This window comes from Dermochelys coriacea, chromosome 26 (assembly GCF_009764565.3).
Source record: "Dermochelys coriacea isolate rDerCor1 chromosome 26, rDerCor1.pri.v4, whole genome shotgun sequence".
Taxonomy (NCBI): Eukaryota; Metazoa; Chordata; order Testudines; family Dermochelyidae; genus Dermochelys; species Dermochelys coriacea.
In genome coordinates, this window is record NC_050093.1 from 5,928,983 (window position 1) to 5,950,963 (window position 21,981).

General features: G+C 51.5%; 1 long non-coding RNA gene across 2 annotated transcripts; it reads left to right on the forward strand.

The window, feature by feature from the left end:
• Positions 1-7,008: 7,008 nt before the first annotated feature.
• LOC122457543 lies at positions 7,009-21,316 on the forward strand. Of its 2 annotated transcripts, XR_006277111.1 has the most exons (8): positions 7,009-7,394; positions 7,826-7,955; positions 9,370-11,843; positions 12,274-12,403; positions 13,818-16,291; positions 16,723-16,852; positions 18,267-20,740; positions 21,172-21,316. It is a non-coding gene; the product is annotated as an uncharacterized LOC122457543 (long non-coding RNA). The 2 variants fall into 2 exon arrangements; XR_006277110.1 differs by lacking the exons at positions 7,009-7,394; positions 7,826-7,955 and adding an exon at positions 8,557-8,808 and having other exon boundaries at positions 9,240-11,843.
• Positions 21,317-21,981: the final 665 nt, after the last annotated feature.

Genomic DNA, 21,981 nt, shown 5'->3' on the forward strand with positions numbered 1-21,981 from the left:
TGATACCGGAGGAGGGCTCAGGGTCTGGGCGGGAAAGGCTGAGGTGATGCCAGAGGAGAGACTCAGGGTATAGGCAGGAAAGGCTGAGGTGATGCCAGAGGAGAGACTCAGGGTCTAGGCAGGAAAGGCTGAGGTGATGCCAGAGGAGGGCTCAGGGCCAGGGCGGGAAAGGCTGAGGTGATGCCGGAGGAGAGACTCAGGGTCTAGGCAGGAAAGGCTGAGGTGATGCCGGAGGAGAGCTCAGGGCCAGGGCGGGAAAGGTTGAGGTAATGCAGGAGGAGGGGCTCAGAGCCAGGGTGGGAAAGGCTGAGGTGATGCCAGAGGAGGGCTCAGGCTCTGGGGAGGAAAGGCTGAGGTGATGCCAGAGGAGGGTTCAGGGTCTGGGCGGGAAAGGCTGAGGTGATGCCGGAGGAGGGCTCAGGGTCTAGGCAGGAAAGGCTGAGGTGATGCTGGAGGAGGGGCTGAGACCCAGGGCATGAAAGGCTGAGGTGATGCTGGACGAGGGCTCAGGGTCTAGGCAGGAAAGGCTGAGGTGAGGCCGGAGGAGGGCTCAGGGTCTGGATGAGAAAGGCTAAGGTGATGGTGGAGGAGGGCTCAGGGTCTAAGCAGGAAAGGCTGAGGTGATACCGGAGGAGGGCTCAGGGTCTGGGCGGGAAAGGCTGAGGTGATGCCAGAGGAGAGACTCAGGGTATAGGCAGGAAAGGCTGAGGTGATGCCAGAGGAGAGACTCAGGGTCTAGGCAGGAAAGGCTGAGGTGATGCCAGAGGAGGGCTCAGGGCCAGGGCGGGAAAGGCTGAGGTGATGCCGGAGGAGAGCTCAGGGCCAGGGCGGGAAAGGTTGAGGTAATGCAGGAGGAGGGGCTCAGAGCCAGGGTGGGAAAGGCTGAGGTGATGCCAGAGGAGGGCTCAGGCTCTGGGGAGGAAAGGCTGAGGTGATGCCGGAGGAGGGTTCAGGGTCTGGGCGGGAAAGGCTGAGGTGATGCTGGAGGAGGGCTCAGGGTCTGGGCAGGAAAGGCTGAGGTGATGCCGGAGGAGGGCTCAGGGTCTGGGCAGGAAAGGCTGAGGTGATGCCAGAGGAGGGCTCAGGGCCAGGGCGGGAAAGGCTGAGGTGATGCCGGAGGAGAGCTCAGGGCCGGGGCGGGAAAGGTTGAGGTAATGCAGGAGGAGGGGCTCAGAGCCAGGGTGGGAAAGGCTGAGGTGATGCCAGAGGAGGGCTCAGGCTCTGGGGAGGAAAGGCTGAGGTGATGCCGGAGGAGGGTTCAGGGTCTGGGCGGGAAAGGCTGAGGTGATGCTGGACAAGGGCTCAGGGTCTGGGCGGGAAAGGCTGAGGTGATGCCAGAGGAGGGCTCAGGGTCTAGGCAGGAAAGGCTGAGGTGATGCCAGAGGACGGCTCAGGCTCTGGGGAGGAAAGGCTAAGGTGATGCTGGAGGAGGGGCTCAGAGCCAGGGTGGGAAAGGCTGAGATGATGCTGGACGAGGGCTCAGGGTCTAGACAGGAAAGCCTGAGGTTATGCTGGAGGAGGGCTCAGAGCCAGGACATGAAAGGCTGAGGTGATGCCGGAGGAGGGCTCAGAGCCAGGGCATGAAAGGCTGAGGTGATGCCGGAGGAGGGCTCAGGGTCTAGGCAGGAAAGGCTGAGGTGATGCTGGAGGAGGGGCTGAGAGCCAGGGCATGAAAGGCTGAGGTGATGCTGGACGATCGCTCAGGGTCTAGGCAGGAAAGGCTGAGGTGATGCCGGAGGAGGGCTCAGGCTCTGGGGAGGAAAGGCTGAGGTGATGCCGGAGGAGGGTTCAGGGTCTGGGCAGGAAAGACTGAGGTGATGGTGGAGGAGGGCTCAGGGTCTAGGCAGGAAAGGCTGAGGTGATGCCGGAGGAGGGCTCAGGGTCTGGGCGGGAAAGGCTGAGGTGATGGTGGAGGAGGGCTCAGGGTCTAAGCAGGAAAGGCTGAGGTGATGGTGGAGGAGGGCTCAGGGTCTAAGCAGGAAAGGCTGAGGTGAGGCCGGAGGAGGGCTCAGAGCCAGGGCATGAAAGGCTGAGGTGATGCCGGAGGAGGGCTCAGATCCAGGGTGGGAAAGGCGGTGGTGATGCTGGACGAGGGCTCAGGGTCTAGCCAGGAAAGGCTGAGGTGATGCCGGAGGAGGGCTCAGGGTCTGGGCGGGAAAGGCTGAGGTGATGCCAGAGGAGAGACTCAGGGTATAGGCAGGAAAGGCTGAGGTGATAGCAGAGGAGAGACTCAGGGTCTAGGCAGGAAAGGCTGAGGTGATGCCAGAGGAGGGCTCAGGGCCAGGGCGGGAAAGGCTGAGGTGATGCCGGAGGAGGGTTCAGGGTCTGGGCGGTAAAGGCTGAGGTGATGCCAGAGGAGAGACTCAGGGAATAGGCAGGAAAGGCTGAGGTGATGCCAGAGGAGGGCTCAGGGTCTCGGCGGGAAAGACTGAGGTGATGTTGGAGGCAGGCTCAGGTTCTGGGGAGGAAAGGCTGAGGTGATTCCGGAGGAGGGTTCAGGGTCTGGGCGGGAAAGGCTGAGGTGATGCCAGAGGAGGACTCAGGGCCAGGGCGGGAAAGGCTGAGGTGATGCGAGAGGAGGGCTCAGGGTCTAGGCAGGAAAGGCTGAGGTGATGCCGGAGGAGGGTTCAGGGTCTGGGCGGGAAAGGCTGAGGTGATGCTGGACAAGGGCTCAGGGTCTGGGCCGGAAAGGCAGAGGTGATGCCAGAGGAGGGCTCAGGCTCTGGGGAGGAAAGGCTGAGGTGATGCCGGAGGAGGGTTCAGGGTCTGGGCAGGAAAGACTGAGGTGATGGTGGAGGAGGCCTCAGGTTCTGGGGAGGAAAGGCTGAGGTGATGCCAGAGGAGGGCTCAGGGCCAGGGCGGGAAAGGCTGAGGTGATGCCGGAGGAGAGCTCAGGGCCAGGGCGGGAAAGGCAGAGGTGATGCCAGAGGAGGGCTCAGGCTCTGGGGAGGAAAGGCTGAGGTGATGCCAGAGGAGGGCTCAGGGTCTGAGCGGGAAACGCTGAGGTGATGCCGGAGAAGGGCTCAGGGCCAGGGTGGGAAAGGCTGAGGCGATGGTGGAGCAGGGGCTCAGGATCTGGGTGGGAAAGGCTGAGGTGAAGCTGGAGGAAGGCTCAGGGTCTGGACAGGAAAGGCTGAGGTGATGGTGGAGGAGGGCTCAGGGTCTGGGGAGGAAAGGCTGAGCTAACACTGCAGGAGGGAAATCTAAACTCAAGCAATGCTCACATTTTTGCATGACTTACTTGGAGGGAAGAGAATCTGCAGTGGTGATTGGATAAATAAAATGTAGCTGTTTGTATGATACTCTTAGAATAATTAAATGAATACAGCCTTTTCTGTTTAATAGTGAAATAAACGGTATTTCACAGAAATAATAATTAAATAACTGAATTTTGGGGGGAGAAGTTGGGATTTTTTCTAATGTATGTCTTCTATGACATCACTCTTATTTCCAGAACTTACAAACGCAAGACATAGAAAGTGACTGAAAATTACCAAGCAAAGAAGGGGAAGAAAAACAAGTCACTGAAGATGGAGGAGAAGGAAAAGGACTCTGGGCACAGCAACCTCCCTGTATCAGTCCTCAGGTCGTGTAATTACACTGTACGGGGAGCTTGAGCCTCTTAATATCTTGAACAGCGTGACCGTCCTGTAAGAAGGATCCAGGTCTGTGCTGTTTTATACTTTTGACATTGAGCTTTTTGGTAACTTGAGCAATGTGACCGCCCTGTAACTAGGGTCCAGCTCTCTACCCACTTGCTCATTTGGCATTACGCCGTACACTGGCTGACTACTCATCGTGACAGCCCTGTCATTTGGGTGCATGTCACAAGTATCTATCGAATGGGACATAGTGAGCCTTTTGGTACTTTGAGGAGCTTGACCTTCCTGTAATTCAGGTTACGGTCTCTGCTATTTGGCTAATCCCTGTGACCACCCTGTAATCAGGGTACAGGTTGCATCTCTCTTTTGAAATCTTTGGAATTGGCACCATTTCAGCCACATGGGCAGTTTGACCTCCCTGTAACTAGGGGTTGAGTCTTCCAGGCCCTTTGGGGCTCTTGGCATTGTGCTTTCTTCACAGCCTGAGGCGAGTGACCGCCCTGTAATCAGGGATCTGGTCTTTGCCCTCTAGTCTCTTGGCACTAGGTCAAGTGCAGCCCACTGATCTGAATGAGCACCCTGTAAACAGGGTACAGGTCTCATCAGACACTAGTTCTGGTGCCCCCATGAGACTGTGTCCAGAGTCCTGGCCCTTTGCACTGCGCTTTCAACTTGCCTGGAATTGTGCAGCCAAGTCTCCTGCTTTCTGCTCCGCTTACTGTGCTCTTGGAGACCCGACCTCCTGCTGCTGTTGCAGGTAAGCTCAGAAAGGGAGGGTCCTGTGGACTAAGTTTTGGACTAAGTCAATCCAGGCAGTTTCCCTTGTGACTATGACTTTGGAAGACTTGTCCATTAATTCCATACTGCCCTTACTCATCTAATTCCTCTTGATTTAGCATGGAGCCTGCCTGGTGTAATAGTTGTCAAGGGGAAATCTGGAGATTGTGCCTCTGGAATAGGATGGGTTTGGTATTTTTGTCACCCGGTGAAGCTTGGGAGAAGGGGAAAGTCCTTACGGAATTGTCTGAGGACCGCAGAGAACTGTCTTGGAGCTGAATGTCCAAGCTGTCTCAGACCCAGAAAACAACACGGTATCCGTAGTTTACGCTCAGTTTGGGTGGGGGATGCGGAGTTGTCGTAAGAGCTTCTGACTGACACACGCCTGTGTGCTCCCTCTCTCTGTTTCAGACAGCTCCAAGCACAAGTGGACAAGAAGGAAGTGTCAGGAATGTCAAGCAAAGAAGAGTACAAGAGGACAAGTCACTGAAGATGGAGGAGAAGGAAAGGGACTCTGGGCGCAGTAACCTCCCTGTATCAGGCCTCAGGTCGTGTAATTACACTGTACGGGGATCTCGAGCCTTTTACTACCTTGAGCAGCGTGACCGTCCTGTAAGCAGGGTCCAGGTCTGTGCTGTTTTGTCCTTTTGACATTATGCTCCGTTAGCTGGCCAGTGAGAGTGACTGCCCTGTAATCAGGGTGCAAGTCACCTCCCCCTCGCTTTCGAAGGACATTGAGCTCTTTGGTAACTTGAGCAATGTGACCGCCCTGTAACTAGGGTCCGGGTCTTTGCCCATTTGCTCATTTGGCGCCTTGCTGTAGCCCTGAAGTCGGGATGACAACCCTGTAATCAGGGTGCAAGTCATATTCCTTTTGCTTCTTGGGGATACTGAGCTCTTTAGAACCCTGAGCAGGGTGACTCACCTCCCTGTAATTCAGAGTCAGGTCTCTGCCATCTTGCTGTTTTGCCATCATGCCCTGCTGAGAGTCTACTCACTGTGACCACCTGTATATCAGGTGCATGTCACAAGCTTCTGTAGTATGGGAAATACTGAGTCCTTTGATACCTGATGGGGCGTGACCACCCTGTAATTTGGGGTCAGGTCTCTGCCCTTTTGCTCCCTGGCTTTATGCACCTTTTTCTATCTAATCGGAAAGACCACACCGTAATTTGGGTGCAGATCAAAAGCCTCTCATTTATCAGGGATTAGGGTTATTTTAGGGCCCTGAGGAGCATGACCGCCCTGTAATCAGGATTCAGGTCTCAAGTTGTCGTCTGTGATTATGCTCTTTAATTCAGCTAGTCAGAGTGACCACCTTGTAATCAGGGTGAGAGTCACCATCCCCTCGCTTATGGGAGCTACTGATGTCTTTGTTACTTGAGCTGGGTGACCTCCCTGTAACTAGGGCTCAGGTCTCTGTCCTTTGCTCTTCTGGGTTTGCGTCTTGTTCTCAGCCTGGTCAGCATGACTGCCCTGTAATTAGGGTGGAGGTCATGCGCCTCTTATTTAGGGAGGACTAGGTTCCCCTTAATGCGTTGGGCTGAGTGACCACCCTGTAAGTAGGGTTCAGGTCTCCCCCTTTTCTCTTACTTGTGATGGATTTTCCATTAATCGGCTAGCCCGAGGGACCGCCCTGTAAGAAGGGTTCAGGTCCTTTCCCCTGTGGCTCCTTTGGGTTGTTGGGCTAGTCACTTTGACCCCTCCCTGTAATCAGGGTGCAGGTCTTGTCCCTTTTCCCTTTGTTTTTTTGCGGGGAGGAAGATTGGTCGAGTTTAACACTGAGGGTCGAGTGACCGCTTTCGATGAGCTCTCTTTCTGTTCTGGGAAGTCCCCCTTTGTTTTGTACGGATGTGTTTGTGAGAGCACGTGATAGAAGTGGGTGTGCAAGCTTTTTAATTTTTAGTTATTTATTTTTCTTTTTTTAAGTTAAATCGCTGCAGCGCTTTTTCTTTACTCTTCTCCGAATCGGAAAAAGAGCTCAAAGGGTATTAATGTTTTTATCCTCCTCCTCCCCACAAAAGGGAAGAGTAAAAGCTCAGATGTCATCTTTGAGTGCCTTGGACAGCGTGACCTCCCTGTAAACAGGGATCTGGTCTCTCCTTTTAGGCTGAGTTCCATTTAGGGGGCTGATGACAATGCCTGGCCTTTAAGGCGGCGGATTTAGCTCAGGTGCCTGTGACTCACAGGAACTACAGCATCCCTTAGTACTTGGGCAGCATGGCCCCACCCTGTATCGAGGGTTCAGGTCTCTGCGCTTCATTCTTTTGCCACCATGCTACTTCAGCCGGTTGGGTTTGAGTCCTGACCTTGTAATTAAGGGATTGTCTGTGTCCTTCTGCCTTCTGGGGGATATTGAGCTCTGTGGAACCCTGAGCAGTCTGACCGCCCAGTAAGTAGGGTCCAGGTCTTTGCCACTTGCTTATTTGGCATTAGGCCATGCTCTGGTCAACTAGTCAGCGTGACGACCCTGTCATTAGGGTGCATGTCACAAATATCTATCGAATGGGACATATTGAGTTCTTTGGTACTTGGAGGAGCTTGACCTTCCTGTAATTCAGGTTACGGTCTCTGCTGTTTGGCTAATCCCTGTGACCACCCTGTAATCAGGTTGCATCTCTCTTTTGAAATCTTTGGAATTGGCACCATTTCAGCCAGATGGGCAGTTTGACCTCCCTGTAACTAGGGGTTGAGTCTTCCAGGCCCTTTGGGGCTCTTGGCATTGTGCTTTCTTCACAGCCTGAGGCGAGTGACCGCCCTGTAATCAGGGATCTGGTCTTTGCCCTCTAGTCTCTTGGCACTAGGTCAAGTGCAGCCCACTGATCTGAATGAGCACCCTGTAAACAGGGTACAGGTCTCATCAGACACTAGTTCTGGTGCCCCCATGAGACTGTGTCCAGAGTCCTGGCCCTTTGCACTGCGCTTTCAACTTGCCTGGAATTGTGCAGCCAAGTCTCCTGCTTTCTGCTCCGCTTACTGTGCTCTTGGAGACCCGACCTCCTGCTGCTGTTGCAGGTAAGCTCAGAAAGGGAGGGTCCTGTGGACTAAGTTTTGGATTAAGTCAATCCAGGCAGTTTCCCTTGTGACTATGACTTTGGAAGACTTGTCCATTAATTCCATACTGCCCTTACTCATCTAATTCCTCTTGATTTAGCATGGAGCCTGCCTGGTGTAATAGTTTTCAAGGGGAAATTTGGAGATTGTGCCTCTGGAATAGGATGGGTTTGGTATTTTTGTCACCCGGTGGGGCTTGGGAGAAGGGGAAAGTCCTTACGGAATTGTCTGAGGACCGCAGAGAACTGTCTTGGAGCTGAATGTCCAAGCTGTCTCAGACCCGGAAAACAACACGGTATCCGTAGTTTACGCTCAGTTTGGGTGGGGGATGCGGAGTTGTCGTAAGAGCTTCTGACTGACACACGCCTGTGTGCTCCCTCTCTCTGTTTCAGACAGCTCCAAGCACAAGTGGACAAGAAGGAAGTGTCAGGAATGTCAAGCAAAGAAGAGTACAAGAGGACAAGTCACTGAAGATGGAGGAGAAGGAAAGGGACTCTGGGCGCAGTAACCTCCCTGTATCAGGTCGTGTAATTACACTGTACGGGGATCTCGAGCCTCTTAATACCTTGGGCAGCCTGACCGCCCTATAAGCAGGGTCCAGGTCTGTGCTGTTTTGTCCTTTTGACATTATGCTCCGTTAGCTGGCTAGTGAGAGTGACTGCCCTGTAATCAGGGTGCAAGTCAAACCCCCTCGCTTTCGAGGGACATTGAGCTCTTTGGTAACTTGAGCAATGTGACCGCCCTGTAACGTGGGTCCGGCTCTCTACCCACTTGCTCATTTGGCATTACGCCGTACACTGGCTGACTAGTCATCGTGACAGCCCTGTCATTTGGGTGCATGTCACAAGTATCTATCGAATGGGACATAGTGAGCCTTTTGGTACTTTGAGGAGCTTGACCTTCCTGTAATTCAGGTTACGGTCTCTGCTATTTGGCTAATCCCTGTGACCACCCTATAATCAGGGTACAGGTTGCATCTCTCTTTTGAAATCTTTGGAATTGGCACCATTTCAGCCACATGGGCAGTTTGACCTCCCTGTAATTAGGGGTTGAGTCTTCCAGGCCCTTTGGGACTCTTGGCATTGTGCTTTCTTCACAGCCTGAGGCGAGTGACCACCCTGTAATCAGGGATCTGGTCTTTGCCCTCTAGTCTCTTGGCACTAGGTCAAGTGCAGCCCACTGATCTGAATGAGCACCCTGTAAACAGGGTACAGGTCTCATCAGACACTAGTTCTGGTGCCCCCATGAGACTGTGTCCAGAGTCCTGGCCCTTTGCACTGCGCTTTCAACTTGCCTGGAATTGTGCAGCCAAGTCTCCTGCTTTCTGCTCCGCTTACTGTGCTCTTGGAGACCCGACCTCCTGCTGCTGTTGCAGGTAAGCTCAGAAAGGGAGGGTCCTGTGGACTAAGTTTTGGACTAAGTCAATCCAGGCAGTTTCCCTTGTGACTATGACTTTGGAAGACTTGTCCATTAATTCCATACTGCCCTTACTCATCTAATTCCTCTTGATTTAGCATGGAGCCCGCCTGGTGTAATAGTTGTCAAGGGGAAATCTGGAGATTGTGCCTCTGGAATAGGATGGGTTTGGTATTTTTGTCACCCGGTGGGGCTTGGGAGAAGGGGAAAGTCCTTACGGAATTGTCTGAGGACCGCAGAGAACTGTCTTGGAGCTGAATGTCCAAGCTGTCTCAGACCCGGAAAACAACACGGTATCCGTAGTTTACGCTCAGTTTGGGTGGGGGATGCGGAGTTGTCGTAAGAGCTTCTGACTGACACACGCCTGTGTGCTCCCTCTCTCTGTTTCAGACAGCTCCAAGCACAAGTGGACAAGAAGGAAGTGTCAGGAATGTCAAGCAAAGAAGAGTACAAGAGGACAAGTCACTGAAGATGGAGGAGAAGGAAAGGGACTCTGGGCGCAGTAACCTCCCTGTATCAGGCCTCAGGTCGTGTAATTACACTGTACGGGGATCTCGAGCCTTTTACTACCTTGAGCAGCGTGACCGTCCTGTAAGCAGGGTCCAGGTCTGTGCTGTTTTGTCCTTTTGACATTATGCTCCGTTAGCTGGCTAGTGAGAGTGACTGCCCTGTAATCAGGGTGCAAGTCACCTCCCCCTCGCTTTCGAAGGACATTGAGCTCTTTGGTAACTTGAGCAATGTGACCGCCCTGTAACTAGGGTCCGGGTCTTTGCCCATTTGCTCATTTGGCGCCTTGCTGTAGCCCTGAAGTCGGGATGACAACCCTGTAATCAGGGTGCAAGTCATATTCCTTTTGCTTCTTGGGGATACTGAGCTCTTTAGAACCCTGAGCAGGGTGACTCACCTCCCTGTAATTCAGAGTCAGGTCTCTGCCATCTTGCTGTTTTGCCATCATGCCCTGCTGAGAGTCTACTCACTGTGACCACCTGTATATCAGGTGCATGTCACAAGCTTCTGTAGTATGGGAAATACTGAGTCCTTTGATACCTGATGGGGCGTGACCACCCTGTAATTCGGGGTCAGGTCTCTGCCCTTTTGCTCCCTGGCTTTATGCACCTTTTTCTATCTAATCGGAAAGACCACACCGTAATTTGGGTGCAGATCAAAAGCCTCTCATTTATCAGGGATTAGGGTTATTTTAGGGCCCTGAGGAGCATGACCGCCCTGTAATCAGGATTCAGGTCTCAAGTTGTCGTCTGTGATTATGCTCTTTAATTCAGCTAGTCAGAGTGACCACCTTGTAATCAGGGTGAGAGTCACCATCCCCTCGCTTATGGGAGCTACTGATGTCTTTGTTACTTGAGCTGGGTGACCTCCCTGTAACTAGGGCTCAGGTCTCTGTCCTTTGCTCTTCTGGGTTTGCGTCTTGTTCTCAGCCTGGTCAGCATGACTGCCCTGTAATTAGGGTGGAGGTCATGCGCCTCTTATTTAGGGAGGACTAGGTTCCCCTTAATGCGTTGGGCTGAGTGACCACCCTGTAAGTAGGGTTCAGGTCTCCCCCTTTTCTCTTACTTGTGATGGATTTTCCATTAATCGGCTAGCCCGAGGGACCGCCCTGTAAGAAGGGTTCAGGTCCTTTCCCCTGTGGCTCCTTTGGGTTGTTGGGCTAGTCACTTTGACCCCTCCCTGTAATCAGGGTGCAGGTCTTGTCCCTTTTCCCTTTGTTTTTTTGCGGGGAGGAAGATTGGTCGAGTTTAACACTGAGGGTCGAGTGACCGCTTTCGATGAGCTCTCTTTCTGTTCTGGGAAGTCCCCCTTTGTTTTGTACGGATGTGTTTGTGAGAGCACGTGATAGAAGTGGGTGTGCAAGCTTTTTAATTTTTAGTTATTTATTTTTCTTTTTTTAAGTTAAATCGCTGCAGCGCTTTTTCTTTACTCTTCTCCGAATCGGAAAAAGAGCTCAAAGGGTATTAATGTTTTTATCCACCTCCTCCCCACAAAAGGGAAGAGTAAAAGCTCAGATGTCATCTTTGAGTGCCTTGGATAGCGTGACCTCCCTGTAAACAGGGATCTGGTCTCTCCTTTTAGGCTGAGTTCCATTTAGGGGGTTGATGACAATGCCTGGCCTTTAAGGAGGCGGATTTAGCTCAGGTGCCTGTGACTCACAGGAACTACAGCATCCCTTAGTACTTGGGCAGCATGGCCCCACCCTGTATCGAGGGTTCAGGTCTCTGCGCTTCATTCTTTTGCCACCATGCTACTTCAGCCGGTTGGGTTTGAGTCCTGACCTTGTAATTAAGGGATTGTCTGTGTCCTTCTGCCTTCTGGGGGATATTGAGCTCTGTGGAACCCTGAGCAGTCTGACCGCCCAGTAAGTAGGGTCCAGGTCTTTGCCACTTGCTTATTTGGCATTAGGCCATGCTCTGGTCAACTAGTCAGCGTGACAACCCTGTCATTAGGGTGCATGTCACAAATATCTATCGAATGGGACATATTGAGTTCTTTGGTACTTGGAGGAGCTTGACCTTCCTGTAATTCAGGTTACGGTCTCTGCTGTTTGGCTAATCCCTGTGACCACCCTGTAATCAGGTTGCATCTCTCTTTTGAAATCTTTGGAATTGGCACCATTTCAGCCAGATGGGCAGTTTGACCTCCCTGTAACTAGGGGTTGAGTCTTCCAGGCCCTTTGGGGCTCTTGGCATTGTGCTTTCTTCACAGCCTGAGGCGAGTGACCGCCCTGTAATCAGGGATCTGGTCTTTGCCCTCTAGTCTCTTGGCACTAGGTCAAGTGCAGCCCACTGATCTGAATGAGCACCCTGTAAACAGGGTACAGGTCTCATCAGACACTAGTTCTGGTGCCCCCATGAGACTGTGTCCAGAGTCCTGGCCCTTTGCACTGCGCTTTCAACTTGCCTGGAATTGTGCAGCCAAGTCTCCTGCTTTCTGCTCCGCTTACTGTGCTCTTGGAGACCCGACCTCCTGCTGCTGTTGCAGGTAAGCTCAGAAAGGGAGGGTCCTGTGGACTAAGTTTTGGATTAAGTCAATCCAGGCAGTTTCCCTTGTGACTATGACTTTGGAAGACTTGTCCATTAATTCCATACTGCCCTTACTCATCTAATTCCTCTTGATTTAGCATGGAGCCTGCCTGGTGTAATAGTTTTCAAGGGGAAATTTGGAGATTGTGCCTCTGGAATAGGATGGGTTTGGTATTTTGTCACCCGGTGGGGCTTGGGAGAAGGGGAAAGTCCTTACGGAATTGTCTGAGGACCGCAGAGAACTGTCTTGGAGCTGAATGTCCAAGCTGTCTCAGACCCGGAAAACAACACGGTATCCGTAGTTTACGCTCAGTTTGGGTGGGGGATGCGGAGTTGTCGTAAGAGCTTCTGACTGACACACGCCTGTGTGCTCCCTCTCTCTGTTTCAGACAGCTCCAAGCACAAGTGGACAAGAAGGAAGTGTCAGGAATGTCAAGCAAAGAAGAGTACAAGAGGACAAGTCACTGAAGATGGAGGAGAAGGAAAGGGACTCTGGGCGCAGTAACCTCCCTGTATCAGGTCGTGTAATTACACTGTACGGGGATCTCGAGCCTCTTAATACCTTGGGCAGCCTGACCGCCCTATAAGCAGGGTCCAGGTCTGTGCTGTTTTGTCCTTTTGACATTATGCTCCATTAGCTGGCTAGTGAGAGTGACTGCCCTGTAATCAGGGTGCAAGTCAAACCCCCTCGCTTTCGAGGGACATTGAGCTCTTTGGTAACTTGAGCAATGTGACCGCCCTGTAACGTGGGTCCGGCTCTCTACCCACTTGCTCATTTGGCATTACGCCGTACACTGGCTGACTAGTCATCGTGACAGCACTGTCATTTGGGTGCATGTCACAAGTATCTATCGAATGGGACATAGTGAGCCTTTTGGTACTTTGAGGAGCTTGACCTTCCTGTAATTCAGGTTACGGTCTCTGCTATTTGGCTAATCCCTGTGACCACCCTATAATCAGGGTACAGGTTGCATCTCTCTTTTGAAATCTTTGGAATTGGCACCATTTCAGCCACATGGGCAGTTTGACCTCCCTGTAATTAGGGGTTGAGTCTTCCAGGCCCTTTGGGGCTCTTGGCATTGTGCTTTCTTCACAGCCTGAGGCGAGTGACCACCCTGTAATCAGGGATCTGGTCTTTGCCCTCTAGTCTCTTGGCACTAGGTCAAGTGCAGCCCACTGATCTGAATGAGCACCCTGTAAACAGGGTACAGGTCTCATCAGACACTAGTTCTGGTGCCCCCATGAGACTGTGTCCAGAGTCCTGGCCCTTTGCACTGCGCTTTCAACTTGCCTGGAATTGTGCAGCCAAGTCTCCTGCTTTCTGCTCCGCTTACTGTGCTCTTGGAGACCCGACCTCCTGCTGCTGTTGCAGGTAAGCTCAGAAAGGGAGGGTCCTGTGGACTAAGTTTTGGACTAAGTCAATCCAGGCAGTTTCCCTTGTGACTATGACTTTGGAAGACTTGTCCATTAATTCCATACTGCCCTTACTCATCTAATTCCTCTTGATTTAGCATGGAGCCCGCCTGGTGTAATAGTTGTCAAGGGGAAATCTGGAGATTGTGCCTCTGGAATAGGATGGGTTTGGTATTTTTGTCACCCGGTGGGGCTTGGGAGAAGGGGAAAGTCCTTACGGAATTGTCTGAGGACCGCAGAGAACTGTCTTGGAGCTGAATGTCCAAGCTGTCTCAGACCCGGAAAACAACACGGTATCCGTAGTTTACGCTCAGTTTGGGTGGGGGATGCGGAGTTGTCGTAAGAGCTTCTGACTGACACACGCCTGTGTGCTCCCTCTCTCTGTTTCAGACAGCTCCAAGCACAAGTGGACAGGAAGGAAGTGTCAGGAATGTCAAGCAAAGAAGAGTACAAGAGGACAAGTCACTGAAGATGGAGGAGAAGGAAAGGGACTCTGGGCGCAGTAACCTCCCTGTATCAGGCCTCAGGTCGTGTAATTACACTGTACGGGGATCTCGAGCCTTTTACTACCTTGAGCAGCGTGACCGTCCTGTAAGCAGGGTCCAGGTCTGTGCTGTTTTGTCCTTTTGACATTATGCTCCGTTAGCTGGCTAGTGAGAGTGACTGCCCTGTAATCAGGGTGCAAGTCACCTCCCCCTCGCTTTCGAAGGACATTGAGCTCTTTGGTAACTTGAGCAATGTGACCGCCCTGTAACTAGGGTCCGGGTCTTTGCCCATTTGCTCATTTGGCGCCTTGCTGTAGCCCTGAAGTCGGGATGACAACCCTGTAATCAGGGTGCAAGTCATATTCCTTTTGCTTCTTGGGGATACTGAGCTCTTTAGAACCCTGAGCAGGGTGACTCACCTCCCTGTAATTCAGAGTCAGGTCTCTGCCATCTTGCTGTTTTGCCATCATGCCCTGCTGAGAGTCTACTCACTGTGACCACCTGTATATCAGGTGCATGTCACAAGCTTCTGTAGTATGGGAAATACTGAGTCCTTTGATACCTGATGGGGCGTGACCACCCTGTAATTCGGGGTCAGGTCTCTGCCCTTTTGCTCCCTGGCTTTATGCACCTTTTTCTATCTAATCGGAAAGACCACACCGTAATTTGGGTGCAGATCAAAAGCCTCTCATTTATCAGGGATTAGGGTTATTTTAGGGCCCTGAGGAGCATGACCGCCCTGTAATCAGGATTCAGGTCTCAAGTTGTCATCTGTGATTATGCTCTTTAATTCAGCTAGTCAGAGTGACCACCTTGTAATCAGGGTGAGAGTCACCATCCCCTCGCTTATGGGAGCTACTGATGTCTTTGTTACTTGAGCTGGGTGACCTCCCTGTAACTAGGGTTCAGGTCTCTGTCCTTTGCTCTTCTGGGTTTGCGTCTTGTTCTCAGCCTGGTCAGCATGACTGCCCTGTAATTAGGGTGGAGGTCATGCGCCTCTTATTTAGGGAGGACTAGGTTCCCCTTAATGCGTTGGGCTGAGTGACCACCCTGTAAGTAGGGTTCAGGTCTCCCCCTTTTCTCTTACTTGTGATGGATTTTCCATTAATCGGCTAGCCCGAGGGACCGCCCTGTAAGAAGGGTTCAGGTCCTTTCCCCTGTGGCTCCTTTGGGTTGTTGGGCTAGTCACTTTGACCCCTCCCTGTAATCAGGGTGCAGGTCTTGTCCCTTTTCCCTTTGTTTTTTTGCGGGGAGGAAGATTGGTCGAGTTTAACACTGAGGGTCGAGTGACCGCTTTCGATGAGCTCTCTTTCTGTTCTGGGAAGTCCCCCTTTGTTTTGTACGGATGTGTTTGTGAGAGCACGTGATAGAAGTGGGTGTGCAAGCTTTTTAATTTTTAGTTATTTATTTTTCTTTTTTTAAGTTAAATCGCTGCAGCGCTTTTTCTTTACTCTTCTCCGAATCGGAAAAAGAGCTCAAAGGGTATTAATGTTTTTATCCTCCTCCTCCCCACAAAAGGGAAGAGTAAAAGCTCAGATGTCATCTTTGAGTGCCTTGGACAGCGTGACCTCCCTGTAAACAGGGATCTGGTCTCTCCTTTTAGGCTGAGTTCCATTTAGGGGGCTGATGACAATGCCTGGCCTTTAAGGCGGCGGATTTAGCTCAGGTGCCTGTGACTCACAGGAACTACAGCATCCCTTAGTACTTGGGCAGCATGGCCCCACCCTGTATCGAGGGTTCAGGTCTCTGCGCTTCATTCTTTTGCCACCATGCTACTTCAGCCGGTTGGGTTTGAGTCCTGACCTTGTAATTAAGGGATTGTCTGTGTCCTTCTGCCTTCTGGGGGATATTGAGCTCTGTGGAACCCTGAGCAGTCTGACCGCCCAGTAAGTAGGGTCCAGGTCTTTGCCACTTGCTTATTTGGCATTAGGCCATGCTCTGGTCAACTAGTCAGCGTGACAACCCTGTCATTAGGGTGCATGTCACAAATATCTATCGAATGGGACATATTGAGTTCTTTGGTACTTGGAGGAGCTTGACCTTCCTGTAATTCAGGTTACGGTCTCTGCTGTTTGGCTAATCCCTGTGACCACCCTGTAATCAGGTTGCATCTCTCTTTTGAAATCTTTGGAATTGGCACCATTTCAGCCAGATGGGCAGTTTGACCTCCCTGTAACTAGGGGTTGAGTCTTCCAGGCCCTTTGGGGCTCTTGGCATTGTGCTTTCTTCACAGCCTGAGGCGAGTGACCGCCCTGTAATCAGGGATCTGGTCTTTGCCCTCTAGTCTCTTGGCACTAGGTCAAGTGCAGCCCACTGATCTGAATGAGCACCCTGTAAACAGGGTACAGGTCTCATCAGACACTAGTTCTGGTGCCCCCATGAGACTGTGTCCAGAGTCCTGGCCCTTTGCACTGCGCTTTCAACTTGCCTGGAATTGTGCAGCCAAGTCTCCTGCTTTCTGCTCCGCTTACTGTGCTCTTGGAGACCCGACCTCCTGCTGCTGTTGCAGGTAAGCTCAGAAAGGGAGGGTCCTGTGGACTAAGTTTTGGATTAAGTCAATCCAGGCAGTTTCCCTTGTGACTATGACTTTGGAAGACTTGTCCATTAATTCCATACTGCCCTTACTCATCTAATTCCTCTTGATTTAGCATGGAGCCTGCCTGGTGTAATAGTTTTCAAGGGGAAATTTGGAGATTGTGCCTCTGGAATAGGATGGGTTTGGTATTTTTGTCACCCGGTGGGGCTTGGGAGAAGGGGAAAGTCCTTACGGAATTGTCTGAGGACCGCAGAGAACTGTCTTGGAGCTGAATGTCCAAGCTGTCTCAGACCCGGAAAACAACACGGTATCCGTAGTTTACGCTCAGTTTGGGTGGGGGATGCGGAGTTGTCGTAAGAGCTTCTGACTGACACACGCCTGTGTGCTCCCTCTCTCTGTTTCAGACAGCTCCAAGCACAAGTGGACAAGAAGGAAGTGTCAGGAATGTCAAGCAAAGAAGAGTACAAGAGGACAAGTCACTGAAGATGGAGGAGAAGGAAAGGGACTCTGGGCGCAGTAACCTCCCTGTATCAGGTCGTGTAATTACACTGTACGGGGATCTCGAGCCTCTTAATACCTTGGGCAGCCTGACCGCCCTATAAGCAGGGTCCAGGTCTGTGCTGTTTTGTCCTTTTGACATTATGCTCCATTAGCTGGCTAGTGAGAGTGACTGCCCTGTAATCAGGGTGCAAGTCAAACCCCCTCGCTTTCGAGGGACATTGAGCTCTTTGGTAACTTGAGCAATGTGACCGCCCTGTAACGTGGGTCCGGCTCTCTACCCACTTGCTCATTTGGCATTACGCCGTACACTGGCTGACTAGTCATCGTGACAGCACTGTCATTTGGGTGCATGTCACAAGTATCTATCGAATGGGACATAGTGAGCCTTTTGGTACTTTGAGGAGCTTGACCTTCCTGTAATTCAGGTTACGGTCTCTGCTATTTGGCTAATCCCTGTGACCACCCTATAATCAGGGTACAGGTTGCATCTCTCTTTTGAAATCTTTGGAATTGGCACCATTTCAGCCACATGGGCAGTTTGACCTCCCTGTAATTAGGGGTTGAGTCTTCCAGGCCCTTTGGGGCTCTTGGCATTGTGCTTTCTTCACAGCCTGAGGCGAGTGACCACCCTGTAATCAGGGATCTGGTCTTTGCCCTCTAGTCTCTTGGCACTAGGTCAAGTGCAGCCCACTGATCTGAATGAGCACCCTGTAAACAGGGTACAGGTCTCATCAGACACTAGTTCTGGTGCCCCCATGAGACTGTGTCCAGAGTCCTGGCCCTTTGCACTGCGCTTTCAACTTGCCTGGAATTGTGCAGCCAAGTCTCCTGCTTTCTGCTCCGCTTACTGTGCTCTTGGAGACCCGACCTCCTGCTGCTGTTGCAGGTAAGCTCAGAAAGGGAGGGTCCTGTGGACTAAGTTTTGGACTAAGTCAATCCAGGCAGTTTCCCTTGTGACTATGACTTTGGAAGACTTGTCCATTAATTCCATACTGCCCTTACTCATCTAATTCCTCTTGATTTAGCATGGAGCCCGCCTGGTGTAATAGTTGTCAAGGGGAAATCTGGAGATTGTGCCTCTGGAATAGGATGGGTTTGGTATTTTTGTCACCCGGTGGGGCTTGGGAGAAGGGGAAAGTCCTTACGGAATTGTCTGAGGACCGCAGAGAACTGTCTTGGAGCTGAATGTCCAAGCTGTCTCAGACCCGGAAAACAACACGGTATCCGTAGTTTACGCTCAGTTTGGGTGGGGGATGCGGAGTTGTCGTAAGAGCTTCTGACTGACACACGCCTGTGTGCTCCCTCTCTCTGTTTCAGACAGCTCCAAGCACAAGTGGACAGGAAGGAAGTGTCAGGAATGTCAAGCAAAGAAGAGTACAAGAGGACAAGTCACTGAAGATGGAGGAGAAGGAAAGGGACTCTGGGCGCAGTAACCTCCCTGTATCAGGCCTCAGGTCGTGTAATTACACTGTACGGGGATCTCGAGCCTTTTACTACCTTGAGCAGCGTGACCGTCCTGTAAGCAGGGTCCAGGTCTGTGCTGTTTTGTCCTTTTGACATTATGCTCCGTTAGCTGGCTAGTGAGAGTGACTGCCCTGTAATCAGGGTGCAAGTCACCTCCCCCTCGCTTTCGAAGGACATTGAGCTCTTTGGTAACTTGAGCAATGTGACCGCCCTGTAACTAGGGTCCGGGTCTTTGCCCATTTGCTCATTTGGCGCCTTGCTGTAGCCCTGAAGTCGGGATGACAACCCTGTAATCAGGGTGCAAGTCATATTCCTTTTGCTTCTTGGGGATACTGAGCTCTTTAGAACCCTGAGCAGGGTGACTCACCTCCCTGTAATTCAGAGTCAGGTCTCTGCCATCTTGCTGTTTTGCCATCATGCCCTGCTGAGAGTCTACTCACTGTGACCACCTGTATATCAGGTGCATGTCACAAGCTTCTGTAGTATGGGAAATACTGAGTCCTTTGATACCTGATGGGGCGTGACCACCCTGTAATTCGGGGTCAGGTCTCTGCCCTTTTGCTCCCTGGCTTTATGCACCTTTTTCTATCTAATCGGAAAGACCACACCGTAATTTGGGTGCAGATCAAAAGCCTCTCATTTATCAGGGATTAGGGTTATTTTAGGGCCCTGAGGAGCATGACCGCCCTGTAATCAGGATTCAGGTCTCAAGTTGTCGTCTGTGATTATGCTCTTTAATTCAGCTAGTCAGAGTGACCACCTTGTAATCAGGGTGAGAGTCACCATCCCCTCGCTTATGGGAGCTACTGATGTCTTTGTTACTTGAGCTGGGTGACCTCCCTGTAACTAGGGCTCAGGTCTCTGTCCTTTGCTCTTCTGGGTTTGCGTCTTGTTCTCAGCCTGGTCAGCATGACTGCCCTGTAATTAGGGTGGAGGTCATGCGCCTCTTATTTAGGGAGGACTAGGTTCCCCTTAATGCGTTGGGCTGAGTGACCACCCTGTAAGTAGGGTTCAGGTCTCCCCCTTTTCTCTTACTTGTGATGGATTTTCCATTAATCGGCTAGCCCGAGGGACCGCCCTGTAAGAAGGGTTCAGGTCCTTTCCCCTGTGGCTCCTTTGGGTTGTTGGGCTAGTCACTTTGACCCCTCCCTGTAATCAGGGTGCAGGTCTTGTCCCTTTTCCCTTTGTTTTTTTGCGGGGAGGAAGATTGGTCGAGTTTAACACTGAGGGTCGAGTGACCGCTTTCGATGAGCTCTCTTTCTGTTCTGGGAAGTCCCCCTTTGTTTTGTACGGATGTGTTTGTGAGAGCACGTGATAGAAGTGGGTGTGCAAGCTTTTTAATTTTTAGTTATTTATTTTTCTTTTTTTAAGTTAAATCGCTGCAGCGCTTTTTCTTTACTCTTCTCCGAATCGGAAAAAGAGCTCAAAGGGTATTAATGTTTTTATCCTCCTCCTCCCCACAAAAGGGAAGAGTAAAAGCTCAGATGTCATCTTTGAGTGCCTTGGACAGCGTGACCTCCCTGTAAACAGGGATCTGGTCTCTCCTTTTAGGCTGAGTTCCATTTAGGGGGCTGATGACAATGCCTGGCCTTTAAGGCGGCGGATTTAGCTCAGGTGCCTGTGACTCACAGGAACTACAGCATCCCTTAGTACTTGGGCAGCATGGCCCCACCCTGTATCGAGGGTTCAGGTCTCTGCGCTTCATTCTTTTGCCACCATGCTACTTCAGCCGGTTGGGTTTGAGTCCTGACCTTGTAATTAAGGGATTGTCTGTGTCCTTCTGCCTTCTGGGGGATATTGAGCTCTGTGGAACCCTGAGCAGTCTGACCGCCCAGTAAGTAGGGTCCAGGTCTTTGCCACTTGCTTATTTGGCATTAGGCCATGCTCTGGTCAACTAGTCAGCGTGACAACCCTGTCATTAGGGTGCATGTCACAAATATCTATCGAATGGGACATATTGAGTTCTTTGGTACTTGGAGGAGCTTGACCTTCCTGTAATTCAGGTTACGGTCTCTGCTCTTTGGCTAATCCCTGTGACCACCCTGTAATCAGGTTGCATCTCTCTTTTGAAATCTTTGGAATTGGCACCATTTCAGCCAGATGGGCAGTTTGACCTCCCTGTAACTAGGGGTTGAGTCTTCCAGGCCCTTTGGGGCTCTTGGCATTGTGCTTTCTTCACAGCCTGAGGCGAGTGACCGCCCTGTAATCAGGGATCTGGTCTTTGCCCTCTAGTCTCTTGGCACTAGGTCAAGTGCAGCCCACTGATCTGAATGAGCACCCTGTAAACAGGGTACAGGTCTCATCAGACACTAGTTCTGGTGCCCCCATGAGACTGTGTCCAGAGTCCTGGCCCTTTGCACTGCGCTTTCAACTTGCCTGGAATTGTGCAGCCAAGTCTCCTGCTTTCTGCTCCGCTTACTGTGCTCTTGGAGACCCGACCTCCTGCTGCTGTTGCAGGTAAGCTCAGAAAGGGAGGGTCCTGTGGACTAAGTTTTGGATTAAGTCAATCCAGGCAGTTTCCCTTGTGACTATGACTTTGGAAGACTTGTCCATTAATTCCATACTGCCCTTACTCATCTAATTCCTCTTGATTTAGCATGGAGCCTGCCTGGTGTAATAGTTTTCAAGGGGAAATTTGGAGATTGTGCCTCTGGAATAGGATGGGTTTGGTATTTTTGTCACCCGGTGGGGCTTGGGAGAAGGGGAAAGTCCTTACGGAATTGTCTGAGGACCGCAGAGAACTGTCTTGGAGCTGAATGTCCAAGCTGTCTCAGACCCGGAAAACAACACGGTATCCGTAGTTTACGCTCAGTTTGGGTGGGGGATGCGGAGTTGTCGTAAGAGCTTCTGACTGACACACGCCTGTGTGCTCCCTCTCTCTGTTTCAGACAGCTCCAAGCACAAGTGGACAAGGAGGAAGTGTCAGGAATGTCAAGCAAAGAAGAGTACAAGAGGACAAGTCACTGAAGATGGAGGAGAAGGAAAGGGACTCTGGGCGCAGTAACCTCCCTGTATCAGGTCGTGTAATTACACTGTACGGGGATCTCGAGCCTCTTAATACCTTGGGCAGCCTGACCGCCCTATAAGCAGGGTCCAGGTCTGTGCTGTTTTGTCCTTTTGACATTATGCTCCGTTAGCTGGCTAGTGAGAGTGACTGCCCTGTAATCAGGGTGCAAGTCAAACCCCCTCGCTTTCGAGGGACATTGAGCTCTTTGGTAACTTGAGCAATGTGACCGCCCTGTAACGTGGGTCCGGCTCTCTACCCACTTGCTCATTTGGCATCACGCCGTACACTGGCTGACTAGTCATCGTGACAGCCCTGTCATTTGGGTGCATGTCACAAGTATCTATCGAATGGGACATAGTGAGCCTTTTGGTACTTTGAGGAGCTTGACCTTCCTGTAATTCAGGTTACGGTCTCTGCTATTTGGCTAATCCCTGTGACCACCCTATAATCAGGGTACAGGTTGCATCTCTCTTTTGAAATCTTTGGAATTGGCACCATTTCAGCCACATGGGCAGTTTGACCTCCCTGTAATTAGGGGTTGAGTCTTCCAGGCCCTTTGAGGCTCTTGGCATTGTGCTTTCTTCACAGCCTGAGGCGAGTGACCACCCTGTAATCAGGGATCTGGTCTTTGCCCTCTAGTCTCTTGGCACTAGGTCAAGTGCAGCCCACTGATCTGAATGAGCACCCTGTA